Source organism: Rhynchophorus ferrugineus, unplaced genomic scaffold, assembly GCF_030347505.1.
Source record: "Rhynchophorus ferrugineus isolate W39M unplaced genomic scaffold, kcgeb_rfMv2 rfM1, whole genome shotgun sequence".
NCBI classification, from domain to species: Eukaryota; Metazoa; Arthropoda; class Insecta; order Coleoptera; family Curculionidae; genus Rhynchophorus; species Rhynchophorus ferrugineus.
In genome coordinates this window covers 23,105,268-23,120,065 of record NW_027472580.1, presented here as the reverse complement: position 1 = coordinate 23,120,065, position 14,798 = coordinate 23,105,268, and the positions used below count along the sequence as shown (strand labels likewise).

The window sequence follows — 14,798 nt, the reverse complement described above, 5'->3', positions numbered from 1 at the left end:
TACAAATAACATACATCTCTATAAATGCTATATTAACTACCCAAATAGAGCACCTGTATAAATAAATACAAAAGAAGTACATTTTAAAAACATTTCAAACAAATCATAAGTAAAGATCATTATTAAAACAAATTACCAAAAAACAATCTTCCATAGCTTTCAAGTCATTTAAAATAATTTGGAAATTAAAACAAATAATTTAAGCAATTTTATTAGAACTATATATTTGTTCGAATTGCATCAAAAAACATATCATAGCACATTGATATTAGGTAGCCCTGCATAAATTGCATTGCATCAGGCGTTCCAAATCATCTACCATGAAGACTGGAATTAGTACCGACAGAAAATCATTAGTTTCAATATCCAGATATCTACCCTTAATAGATTAAAATTAATGTCGAAAAGGGCCTGTAAGAATCATTTGTCTCAGTTCTCTCAAAACTAAAATTAAATAAAAAATGATCGAAGATTGTGGATCAAAATTCGCTTCTAATTTTATTTGTTTTTTTCAATGTTAGAATTTTGTTAATTGTTGTTGCTGCAAAAGTCCTCCAAAAGTATTATTAAATTTTGCTGTATTTATCTTCCCCACTTTAAAAATATTTTTAAAATTTGTTTCTTTGTTCATATACACATAATTCAAATTAAACAATTATAATAATTAAAATATAAATTTTACTTTAAAAATACTTTTATTATTCGAAAAGAGAAGGCAACATGTTAAAGGGCAATACAAAATGATACTTAGGATGTTAATCTATTTGAATATAAACTGAACTGCCCATAGTCTATTGAAAGTTTTTGTTTGTAATGCGTCGTGGATATTTGTGACGTCGAAAAATTGCAACGTTACCGCATCAACTCTGAGTTTTAGTTCAGTATGGCTTTGACAAGAAAATTCTAATCTAAATATAATAATTGAACAAAAATGTTATCAAATATAATTTATTTTAACATTATAGTACATTTAATACATATATTATCTAAAGGCTTAAAACTACAATTAAGAACCCAGGTATAATAGTTTGTAGGTTAGATTTCTTTTGTTTACATTAACTCTTTTCCACACCAGGTAGAGTTTCTAGGTGCGTTTTTTTATGTAGTGTTATCCCCCTGGAGGTCTAATCCACCTAATTAACAATTGTATATCTGATAATTTACTTTCATTCGAGAGCATATTTACAGTTTTACGTTTAATTCGTGTTTCCTTCGATGGTGTGTTTACTTGTCAAGTCATCTTGGTATCACTGTATGTTTTATTTTTTCTGCTACTATCTGTGTACACGATTCTTCATAAAATTAATCACTGAATTCTGTCTTTTACGTTTTTCCATTAATTTTTATTGTCTCTACATTTTTTTGTTACTGTCTTGCCAATAGTGCCACAATGAACCATTTTGAAATATTCAAGTTTCTTATATTATTTTATGCCTTTAATTGAATTCTTTTTAAGGTAATGTCTGAAAGTTCTATTAAACCTCTCCGATGGTTATCTTTACACTATTTAAATCCTGTCCCCTGTAAGAATCTGTGAAAGGATGTCTTACATCCCCCAAAAAGCTGCATGTCCATAATTCTTTTATGTATACCTTCCATAGAGACAATTTTCTTTAAAATAATTTTATTAAATTATGTTTATATCGATAAAATGGTTTGTGTACTTACTGTTCTTATACATTTCGTATATTTGGTCTCGAATAGAGCCAATATCAAGATGGTCAAGATTCGTCACCCACTTTGTATGTAGACGGGTTTTCTTGGGTAAGCGATGTGATTCACAGTACCCACAGTAATATTTAGCACGGCAGCAACCCGCTAAAATACATTTTCAATAAAATTGTAAGGACTGATTATTTAATATCATCAATAATTACCTCTCTAACGGAATTTACCGACAAAAGGGGGCCTCCGTTATCTCGTTCCTTTTCGAAATAAGCAATTAAAGCCGCAATCAATTTGTGACCCTGAATATTCATTGTTTTCGGAATTTTCAAATAAAATAATATGATATATTACAGAGCGACTTAAAATTTATCAAAATAAAGGGCTAAAATAATGTTTGCCGGTTTATAACCTGTAATAATTATAACTAATATTTTGAATAATTTAACATACATCTAACAACCGAACGGCGACCAGCTGTCAGACGTATGCAAAATTCTTGAAAGCAATAGTGATAAGTGGTTTTAACTCTTTTCCTATAAATTATTGTGGCTGTATATGTCAAAGCCGAACTGAATTAAAACTCAGAGTTGATGCGGCAGCATTGTAATGTTTCGACGTCACAAATATCCACGACGCGTTACTAAAAGAACTTTGAATAGACCATATATCTAGACGTCTCCACTCATCACCACCATTCAGCTATACCATAGATACTCCGCCGCGGTTTCGAATACATTAGTTTTTGTAGTCAGTCCCGTTAACAGTCGCGTGTTATAACATATGTTTATGGTATTGGATTTAAGTTAATTTTCTTTTATTGTTCATATAACGAGTAAATTGAATAACTTTAGCATTCACATAAAATAGAATTCAAACGAGGGCAACCATTTTCGAGTTAAAAATTAATGTCTTATTCTTCGATGTAATCCGATTTTGTTTCCTTCATTATACACCTCAAATGCATCAGATATAGCGAACACCGACAGCGACACACGATTTCCTGTTATGATTTCATTGGGTTTTATCAGTTAGCGAGTTTCTTAATGTCTCTGGTTCAATTCAAGGTTAATTTTCTTTCCTTGTTTATCCTACTGTCAACATTGTTTGTCGCAGCTTATCTTCTAAATAAAAATCTTTGCTAAGCTGAATAATTTCCACCAGAAGTTAGTATTTTTCAGAAAATAGAAAAATGCCCTATAATCTGCAGTAACTTTTGTAATATTTGATAAACCATGACCCGAAAAACTGTACCGAAATATAAGCTTGATAATAATATAAGCCTCCCTCCCTCTTTTTCTTCTTCTCCCTCAATTTCTCACTCTCTCCTCCTATCGCTCTGTCAGTGTTTTCTGTCCTCATGCCTTTCTACTTCTTCAAAATTACATACAAATAACATAAATTTCTATAAATGCTATATTAACTACCCATATAGCCATATTTTACAATTTTTTTTGTAAATGCAAAGTGCAATAATGTTTAGTTAATAAACTTAATAATGAATATCGAATTTTTTAAATTTCCTTCAAGGCTATAATAAATAACATCATAAAAATGAAGATTATGTCTGTTTGCAAATTAAATCATCAAATAATAGACGCAAAAACTTCTAAACACTCATTGTACACAGAACTTCTTGACGATCTTGGAAAATTTCTCTCATTACGGCGATTAAGTTTTAGTATAACTCGACTAAGAAAGTTACCCGTTCATTAAACAAAATATACATAGCAGCATTGAACAAATTTGAAAGATAAAAAACAGCAGTTTCGTGTTTTCGCGTTATATTCTTGTAAATAGTTAACATTTTCTCGAAACATAAAAAGCAACAGGGAAATATCTACATTCTTAATTTATATAATATCTACACGTTATTACTTACGAAAATATAAATATAACACAGAATGTAATCGAAGCGTTTCGTTAAATTTTCAATTGTTTTGAAGTTCATTTATTTCAAATAGTGATTCGATTTATAATAACGAGCTCAATAGTGTATTTTTATTTTACTTTAAAACAACTTATTTTTTGGAAAAAGTAAAGAAGGAAAGAAGAAAGACTTGTTGAACGCCGATGTAAGATGATGCTATCGGATTAATGTTATTTGAACTTCACTGGTTTTAGCTTAAGTTCTGGTACAATTCTGGGTATTTTATTTGTTTTAACAAACCTTTTTTCCTTCGTAAGTCTTTTGGTTCTATGTTGGTTAATATGCGAAATCATTACAAGAGGATAGATCTTACCCTGCCGCTTATTAATTTCATCACACTGTGCTCACACAATATTTATCGATTTTATTTTTATGTGTATTATTTCTCCATATTTATGCACTATGTCGAGCTGAGTTGTATGCCAGTTTTCGTACAACAGTCCGTAGTAATTTAGTATATGTTTCCTGCAAGTTTTGGATTAAATTAACACTATAGGGCAAATGATGTGGCTCGGTGAATGGAGGTAAAACGAAATGAAACAGTGGTGTTTACATTATGTGACCGTTATTTATTGGCTATATAAAAAAATGTGAAAAATACAAATGATAAAACGGATGGTAGCGGAGTTACCTAGAGACGAGGCTTGGGCAGTCGATGGTATCATGTCTAAATCAAACGGGGTTGAGTACTGAATGAATCGCAATACCCTTCAATAACATTCCAGATAAACGTCTCGGGGTTGCAGCCAGCTATTCGTTGTCGGGTTCTAGTTGGCGCTGGTGGCACCCCATCCGTGTTCAACATTTGGGATTATATTTCTGGGTATTTTGTAGACCTTTATTCCACGATGTAAAATTCGACATGCCTCAAGGTCGCTACAATACTCCCCTGCTAGAATTTTACATAAAATTACTCCAAGCAACAAAAATAATATATATACCAAACAAAATGTGCTATGTGAAAAGTCTTTGAAAAATATGCTAAATCGAAACGGTTGTAGTTGGTACGGTCGCAATCCGGTAAGGCTGTTGATATCTTCCGGCCCTACAGATACCGTTGCTTCATCGTTGCTTTGGCACTTGAATGTGGTCCATCGACGACGTTGAGAACAAGTTATTTTTCGGACAGGGCTCTCGTAATCGACGCTGTGGGAGAATCGATTGTTCGACGATGTGGTAGCTTATTTTCTTTGACAACGAGACGTTAGCAATTCTGGTACCTCGGCGAAGACATGACGAGTTTACGGTGACTGCAATCGGTCCCTAGCTTCTGGAGCTGCTCTGTGACTAATCCGTAGTCACATACGTTACGTTAATTCACGTAAACAAATAACGATGGTATCCGACCGAAGCTGCCCAAAGCCTTTCAAATCAAAATGTCTGCCATTATGACGGAAACGGCGAGCGAAGGAAGACATTATGATTTAAAAATAGCGCCGAAAGAAATGTTTAGCCGAGACGCTGATAATTCAACAGTGATGTAAAAATATCCATGAGTTCAAAAGATTGCGAAAGAAAATTTTGACAAAAAATTAATTGGAAATAATGAAATGAATATTCAATACTCCTTTGAATGAATTCAAAAGGAGTATTGAAGGTAAAATCGAAAACGAATCGAATTAAAAATATTTAAAATTTTGAAACAGAAAATATAACGGCCACGTAAAATACACCATGTTCCACGTACCCTCCATTCATGAGTCCAAACCCAATTTTGCGAAAGATCACGTCGGGGTCACCACTATAGGGCAAATGATGTGGCTCGGTGAATGGAGGTAAAACGAAATGAAACAGTGGTGTTTACATTATGTGACCGTTATTTATTGGCTATATAATAAATGTGAAAAATACAAATGATAAAACGGATGGCAGCGGAGTTACATGGAGACGAGGCTTGGGCAGTCGATGGTGGCATGTCTAAACCAAACGAGGGTTGAGTACTAAATGAGTCGCAATACCCTTCAATAACATCCCAGATAAACGTCTCGGGGTTGCCGCCAGCTATTCGTTGTCGGGTTTTAGTTGGCGCTGCTGGCACCCCATCCGTGTTCAACATCTGTTATTATATTTCTGAGTATTTTGTAGACCCTTATTCCACGATTTAAAAAAATTCGACATGCCTCAAGGTCGCTACGACACTAAATCGTTAATTTTTTCAGATATACCTTGAATATAAGTTCATGGTCTAATATTACTCGTAGATATAATATATAGGTTATAATTATTAGGTGTTTGTATATATTTCATAATTTTTTCAATTTCAAAAATCATTTACCGAGAAAAATTGATGAAAGAAGTAGTAAAAAGTAATAAAAGTGAAAGAAGTGATAAAAAATGTTAGAAAATATGTGCATTTCTTTCTTTCTATCTCCGGCAACCAATCGTCGATATATTTTCGCCCTTATTCAGCTATTCTAAACCGTGTGCCATGCTGCATCAATCTGAACAATTGACAAGGCACTGATAAATACGCTGGGTGAACCTGATAGAATTTTCCATTGAAGCTACAAAATATATAATTCACTAATTTTGTCATTATCAATGATTGTTTCTTTTGCGATTGTATAGATACTAATTGCCATAAGTTTCGAAAACTGTATGATGGGCTTTACCAGCAGCTATTTTTGGAAATATCCAAAATGCAGAGAGTTTCATGATTAGCGTCTATATATACTGACCAACTCAATAACACTATCTTTTGCAACACGATACTAATATTATTTAGCATCCAATGTTTCCATAATACTTCATCATCGCAACTAATTAATGCGAAGTTTGTCCATACATAACAGTGAATATCACATTAAATTAATCTTCTATACATCCACATTGTTTAAACTTTAAATATCAGATACTGCCTTGCATTTTGCATTCTATTTTTCAGTATCTATATTAAAATCAAACTGTATACTGTCAGATCCTTTTATGATTAACATTTAGACACTAAAAGTATAATCATATATATACAGCAAAACAATATAATTTGATTAAATATTTTTTAAGATGTTAAATAAAGAATTTTTCAAGGTTTTTATTCGATTTATTATTAAAGTTTTAAATTATGGAAATTTTAATAAGACATACTTCCTAAACATCATTGGTTTTTGCGTTATTTTTGTCAAAAATTAAAAAAATAATACAAAAGCGACATAGATTTCTTCATTTTGTTAAATGTTATCAACAAAAAGTAGAAAGAAACAAACTTTAAGATTATGGTTGTATGAAATGAAAACGAAAACAAGGAACAATCGACAAACTTATAAGCAGCTGTTCCAGAACTTTTTGTTTTTCTTGGAATTGGTTTAATTTATTTTTGGATCATTATGCTTTACTGGGCACAAGCAATGACTTGAACAAGTATATTATTTTCATGATTATATTTATTTCTTTTTGTTGACTAAAGTTCATCTGGATTCGATTATGAACTAGTGCTGAACGCAGAATTAAAAAAAATCCCTTGTGATGGGATGGAAATTGTTACAAAAAAAAACTAAAATGACTTACGACCGAAATTTTAAATATGAAAATGAAATAATGTACGTACCAATTTAATAAAGTAAAAGTTTGATTCATCAGAAATCAGAAAGTAAAAACCAAAATAAAATATATAGAATGTTTTCTATTCTTATACTTAGAAAATTATGATGACATTTTTATAAACCCACTTTTCATTTGTAGCATTCTCTGAACTCGTCTTTGAAATCTGATTGAATTTAATCACGATATAATGATTAATTATATCAGAATCATCAACTAGCTCACCCATACATTTTAACACCATCAACCATATTATCTATTTGTCTTGTAGCTGTTGTAGGGTAGATTTCAAATCAGTGTTGCTGTCATAAGATTTAATTCATATGAAGAAATATGATAAATTGGTTTGGCTGTCAGTTCTTGTAAAATATATTTAATACCCCTTTCCCTCTAACATACAGTATATAGATATATGTGTCATTATATTTGTTTTAAATGATTGATGAATATTTTAACAAAAAATTATGGTATTATTAATAGCTTCGGTCGGTACGCTATGTGATTCAGCGATAATATATATCACAATTTTTGTAACTAGTTTACCAGTCAAACAATATTTAAAGATATAACAGAAATGTATTAAATGTATTTCTAAAATTTTATATGTTATTATAAATTTATTCTATTTTATTTATTGCTATTCTTAAAATATCTCCAATAAATTGAAGTAAAATGTTGTTCATGTCAAATTGTTAAAAATTATAAAATATATTTTGTTTCGTAAAATCTGTTTCGATCTTATTATGTTTAAAAAAATGTTTGGTAAAATGTTTTGATTGATATATTTTTACTGATTTGACTTATTTTTTTGATTAAATGCTTCACTGACTAAGGTTTAGTTTATATGGACCTATTATTGCCATGTATCAACTGGTAATTAAATGACCTTTTTATTATTTTAGAGTCTCCTTTTTATGAACGAGGGTTTATCTGGACTGGACCTACCGTTAACGTGAGCTCTTAACGGTGCTCATTAAGCGTACCGACTTACAAGTGACTAACTTAAAAATCATCCCAAAAGACATTTGGTCTTGCCCAGCCTGATTGATGCTGTTGGGATCGTTTTCCTTAACAGATTTTCCTTGCCTTGTCTTTTGGACAATCAGTATTCGAACCAGCAACTATCGCAACAGTAAGGCAACCATCCTGTCGCCTTGACCACTACGCTAACTAAATTGACTACTAAATGATATTAAATATAATCAAAGGAAAGATTTTTAGAATTATTGTTGAATATATATTAATCAACATATTTTTAATGTTATTATATTCTTACGTGCCATATATTTGGCAGCATGGCGATAATATTTTTACAGATCTTCCAAAGAAACCGCAATGTTAACACGGTTCGAAATTGCATTTTCACTCTTTAGATATATCCCATCGCTTGAAGATGCCTGTAAACAGTTGACTTGACAATTGCTTTATCATCGATACCTAGTTAACCAATCTTAAATCTTGAAACCAAAACTGACAATTAGAATATGAGGGAATAGCATCACTATAACTATCTAAACGTGATTGACGGTCTTCAGCAGTAGAGTTCTTCAGAAGTAGCAACAATAATAATGAATGTAGAGAATAATTTTCAGTGTTCCATGATTAGGGTTTGTATATCCAGAATAAATTAATAATGCTAAATTGACACCTGTTAATTTATGTGGAGAAATATCAAACCATCGAATTTAACCATGAGGTTAGGTTGTTACCCTTGATATTTCGCATTATTACCAATAAATAAGGAATGTATACTTTTCAACCAATGAGCTGCTGTTGGAGCCGCAGGTCTTCGAATATTCTTGAACTCCAACTGCGTTGATCTGCTATTCTTCAAGTCGCTTTCGATAATCTTGATTCATGTCATTTTCGAAGCTGTTCACTGTATCTTCGTATCCTCCGATTTCGTCATGGAAATCTGTGCGGAATCTATTGTAATCTGCGTCATTGAATTCGTTCCTCAATTTTGAGCAGATTGTCATTTCTAATAAGATCTTGGAGGGAAACATGTGTGGAACTCGCTTTATTTGAAAGCTCCAAAGCTTACAAATATCAGACTGTAACATCCGCACGCGCCATCTTAGAGAGTCAAAAGTTCTTGTAGCTTGGCTCATTCCGAATAGGTTCTAACTTGAATTTGTTAACGTAATACCTTCATGTTAATGCTTTCGTAAATATAAATACAATACTAAACACCAACGTAAACTATATGCAGTGAATTCTACTACCGCTATTTACTGGAAACTGTAACCAAATTTGTTATTATCAGACTTTTAGGAACTATTGAGCATTAGTTTGAAAATTAAGGCCGTATCAAAATATGTAATATCATATAGTGTAATGATTTTCCAGCAATGTTAAAATTTTACTAAATAATCAAAAACTGAAATTAGTCATATACATTTTACTTAATAATAAGAAATATTAATAAGCGATTTAATATATACTCATTATGTTCTATTATATTTTGTAAAAATTAATACCAAGAATAAGCTCGTTTTCCCTGTTCAAATATGTTCTATATATCTTTAAAGTAATCTCTACGTGTTAATGCTTTTATAAATATAAATACAATAGTAAATCCCAACGAAAACTGTATGCAGTGAATTCTATTACCGCTATCTACTGGAAACTGTGCAAACCAAATTTGTTATTATAAGACTTTTAGGAACTATTGAGAATTAGTTTGCAAATTAGGGCCATATCTACATACGTAATATCTTATAGTGTAATGATTTTCCTGCAATATTAAAATTTTACTAAATAATCAGAAACTGAAAATAGTCATATACATTTTACTTAATAATAAGAAATGTTAATAAGCGATACTTTTTAATATATACTCATTATGTTCTATTATATTTTGTAAAAAATTAACACAAAGAATAACCTCTTTTAAAGCAATTATAATCGCTTTTATTAATTCAAAGCTTATGATTATTTCCCAAATAAGAAAGCACGAAGTATTCCGAACTTTCGCATCAGAAACTTCCGTTCTTTAAAGTGCCTTTCGTTTCTCATTTGCCGATTGCCATAAATGTGCTTCAAACAAGAAAAAACTCACGGACCCATTAATGAAAATATACAGGCTGCTGTTTAAGGGAAATGAAAAGAGAGAAAAAAAAACACGCTCTGTTCAATTTGAAGTTTTCATAACATTAAAACGGAACGGCGGAGGGTCAAAGGGCAAAAACTCCTCGTGGTTACGGTAAAGTTTTGTTAGGCCGCAAAAATCATCGGAACTAATTTTCAGCGAAAAGCGTAAAGGAAAAAGAAAGTTTTCTAATCCTACTGATTCGTGCAGGTCGTTTTCAACAAATAAGAAATGTGAAATTACATTTTTTGGTTACTTTATTTGATTGCATGGCGGTATCGTAATAAATGTAAATTATACAAAGAAATATTTTCATTAAAATTTTAATCATAAAAGTATCTATTAAAAATATTTTATAATTAGCTTTATCCTAACTTGTTTATTGATATAATCACTTCTTTAATATATTTGAAACATAAACATAATATTTGACTTCGACAGAGATTTCATTATTAATTCCTAATTTTTTAGTAATCCTAAACAAGCTAGCGGTCGATGAATCTTTCCACTTATGCCCCATTCAACATATGCTTGCAAGTCAACTTTTTTACAACTATAGTCTGTCCAGAGTAGCAGTGAACTTACGTCATCTCATTTAACGTGATGCTTTGACGTCGCAGTGGTGTCAAAACGATGCAATGTTGCTGCATTTAACGTTGACATTTTACCCATTTTAGCTTCGATATATAACATTTTAATATAAATAAAATAAAAAAAACATGTTATAAAATGTAATTTATTTTAACATTACATACATTAGATGATATATTATTGAAAGGCTAATACTACTGTTAATTAAACGGCTATAATAGTTTGTAGTTTGGAGTTACTTTATTATATTTACATGGAAATCTTTTCTAAACCACAGTATGGTATCCATGGTATTTCCTGGAAGCTTAATCTACCTAATTAATAATTGTACATCCAAGTAATGTGTTTTGTTTTCATATATTCCTTAACATATTTTCCTTTTTATGTTTAGTTCTTGTTTCCTTCGTTGCTTTATTTTCTTATCAAATCATTCTGCATTTCTCCTTAGTTTATTCTGATACAATATGTGTACATTTTTCTTGATAAAATTATATTTTTTGATGAAGTTAATTTCCAATGTAACACTAGTGCACAATACCACCATTTATAAATTTATTCTTCTGTGTGTCTGATGTAGTTCATCAAAACCGTAGGTTGTTGGCAATTGTTGACAATCTTTTTCACATATCTAAACAGCTCTTGCTTGTATATTTTCTGAATTTGCATGTCTATTGTAGTTATTTTTTGCCATATCCCATAATAATTTGATTTGACTGAATATGTAGTGATAGGGAGGAAAACTTTACCTTCTGAACTACTGTGGATAATTTTTCAGGCATATTACTAAAATACAAATACATAAAACACAATTAAACATTTATATTTAGTAAGTAACAATTTCATATATTTTAGTCTTTTATTTGGTATCTTCAAAATTTAATTTTTTTGCAAGCGATTCCTTATTTTTTGGGATCTTTTTATTAGATTCCTATTTTTATCATGAAGAACAATATATCTGCAATGAGTTATTAAAAAATATTGTGATTTACAAAAACTAATCAAATATTATTCTAACTTTTACCTTTTTCCATCAATATTTTTTGTCTTTACACTCTTTTTATGATCAAGGGTGGCCTAATGTTACATTTTGAAATACCTATATCTGTACACAAATTGAAATAACAAGACTTGCTTAATTGTATTATATGCTTTTAAAATTTTACATAATTTTAAAAGCAATGCATGCAAATCTGGAAGTAACATTGGATCTCGTCGGTTAATTTTATACTATTTAAATCCTATCTTTCTGGACCGTGGTTGAAGTGATGACTGTTAGCCCTCAAAGAGCATATCCCTAATTTTTTTATGTATACTTTCCTCACTAATACTTTTTTATCAAATAATTGTATTAAATTATGTTTATATTAAAAATTTTCATACATTTTCTTGAACAGTACTAAGATTAAGGCAGACAGATATTTTCTTTTCAGTGAATCCAAAATTATATTGTTTTTCTTTTTTTAGAGATTTTAGTTATAGTAACCATACTAATATTCAGTGCAGCTGCAACACAATCAAAATATTTCCAATAGAAATGCCAGCAGCGTAATTTTTAACAGCAGCAATACATACCTCTCTAACGCATATTACTAGTAAGAATGGGCCCCCATTACCTCGTTCCGTTTCCAAATCATTCAGAAGAAAAATATTGTCTGCTATTAAAACAAAATTACGAATTGCAGGGGACAATACATTGTACATCTTGATAGTTCCACATGTCCGCATGTTTTAACTTGATTCTCTACCTCTTGGCCCAACACACACTGTAGTTTATTTACAAATCTTTCAGTATGATCAGCGAGTAACTGTGGTTAGTCCATCACCTTTAAATATTACCTGTATGTTATATAGTACATTGATTTAAGTTTGCTCTTCTATGGTAGACCCGCAGCAATGTTTTTTATTTTGGAATATTGATCTGAGAATCTAGTTTTAACTGGTTTATTTCTATTTACAGTTATCTTTTCAATTCTGTTAACTACACTTAATTATTGTAATGATTTCAGGAAGTTCGAGCAGTTCAGATATAGTTGCTCTAAAGTAATTACCCCCTTTTCGGGAAAATAAAAATTGTTGTTCTTTTATACCTCATACATTTCATAAATGACGTAATTGGTAGAATTTCTGGGAGGTCATAAAGCTTCTCTCTCTTGATTTAATGTACCGGAATCAACTTATTTATCAAGAAAAGATATTGACGTTGGATTGGCCATCGTTCATTAGTTACTCGAAGCATTCTTTAACATAGTTAAGTAGAGTTGATGCCAAAGGAACTCAGTTGAAGCTGTAAGGCCACAAAAGGTGAATTGAAGGCGCTCACAGTCCTCTCTACATAAACTACTACAGTAAGAAAGATTCAACATTAGAAAAATGCCCTGGTCTATGAATTCATGACAAAAGCATCGCAGTTCAGTTTTTGGTATTTTAAATCCTACACATTTTATAAGTAATATATATTCTTGTCTTGATCTGCAAACTTTTTTGTAGATTATTTGTATTTAGCAATAAAAAAGATTTTTAAACGTGTTTTTTAAACCAATTTTAATTTGTATTAAAATTTTATTCAATTCCAGTTATTTTGTGATAAATTATATTGTATCCTCAGCAACCAAGTTTTAACTAATCACTATTTTGTTTCTATCTAGAATTTGTAATTATATACATTTATGGTTATTTATATTAGTTATATGTTGCTGTACATTTTAGTAATTTTTTGCATTGTGTTTCATAGCTTAGTCAAATAAAGAAAAAGACGGATGCTTAATTTGACAGTGCCAGTGTATGTATAACATGTTCAGATATTTTGTCTGCATAAATACACATAATGTGGAGTTTAGAATATGCAAGTCTCTTTTAAATACGAGAAGCAATCGACTAGATTTAAACAACGGAATTCTAAAGATTACAATTTCTTAGGTGGATGAATTTTTTAAAACAAAGTTTTTGTCTTACCAAACTTATTTTGCAAACAAATCTGTGTCATGAAAAACGTATTAGGAAGACACCATGGAGATATAATTATAAAAGCTCTTAATTAAACCATTGTTAGGCATCTTGACAAGAAGTGAAATTTTGCTCAGGTAGGTCACGAATAACGGATCGGAGCAAGTTGTAATCAGAAGGAACAAGCTCTGTAGAATACGGCTGGCACGATAGGATTTCCCATTTTAATATTTCCAAGTGAGTTTTCACCGGTTTGTGGTCGAGCACTGTCATGCTGGAGAATAACACTATTATTTCTTTGTCCGAATTTCGACCTTTTTTTGCGTAATGCTGCAAAATCAGCACTTTTAAAGCAGCAAAGCCAGTGTTTACATGTTAAAATCGATGAAGCATAGTTGCCATAAGCTTTACTCAGAATTCTATGACTTTCAGCTCCCCCATTCTTTAAATTAAGTAAACAAAAAACAAGGATGCACTGAATATTTTTTTAGACGAAATTACATATGCTGAAAAGTGAAGTGAAACTACAATATGAAGTTGATTACAAGTGTACTCAATGCAATATAATTTCAATAACATTTGTTATAAATTCTTTAAAATTAATTGATAGTCCTGTATAATTCTTATCCTTGTTGAAAGCTCAAAACACTCTCGATATTTTGTCACAAAACAGCTCTGAGCTTTTATTGAACTGAATGTTGTTACTTATATCCATCCAGTTTTCAGCCAAAACTAGCAGGACCAAATGTTCATATCTTAAACATTCTTAACGTTATTTAGTGTTCTTATTTTTGTACAGACGAACTTTAATATTTTCTTATTGTTATTTCTTCTATAATAATACACTGTTGATGTACATTTAATAATAATTTAGTTATACGATTTATTGAATTTATTTTCACTGTTCCATATCATCTGTGTCATGTTAAAATTGGAAATAAACTGGCGCATACACGTGCTCATTACACGTGTCGTCTATAGACAGCTGCTCACACAATGCGCCCCCAAAGGAAAAGATAAGCAAAGACCTCCCCCACCTAC

At 30.8% G+C, this 14,798-nt stretch overlaps 1 protein-coding gene across 5 annotated transcripts in view; it reads left to right on the top strand.

The window, feature by feature from the left end:
* The window catches only part of LOC143206505 (Ig-like and fibronectin type-III domain-containing protein 1), a 444,726-nt gene that overhangs the window by 263,356 nt on the left and 166,572 nt on the right, over nt 1–14,798 (top strand). The window lies entirely within an intron of this gene.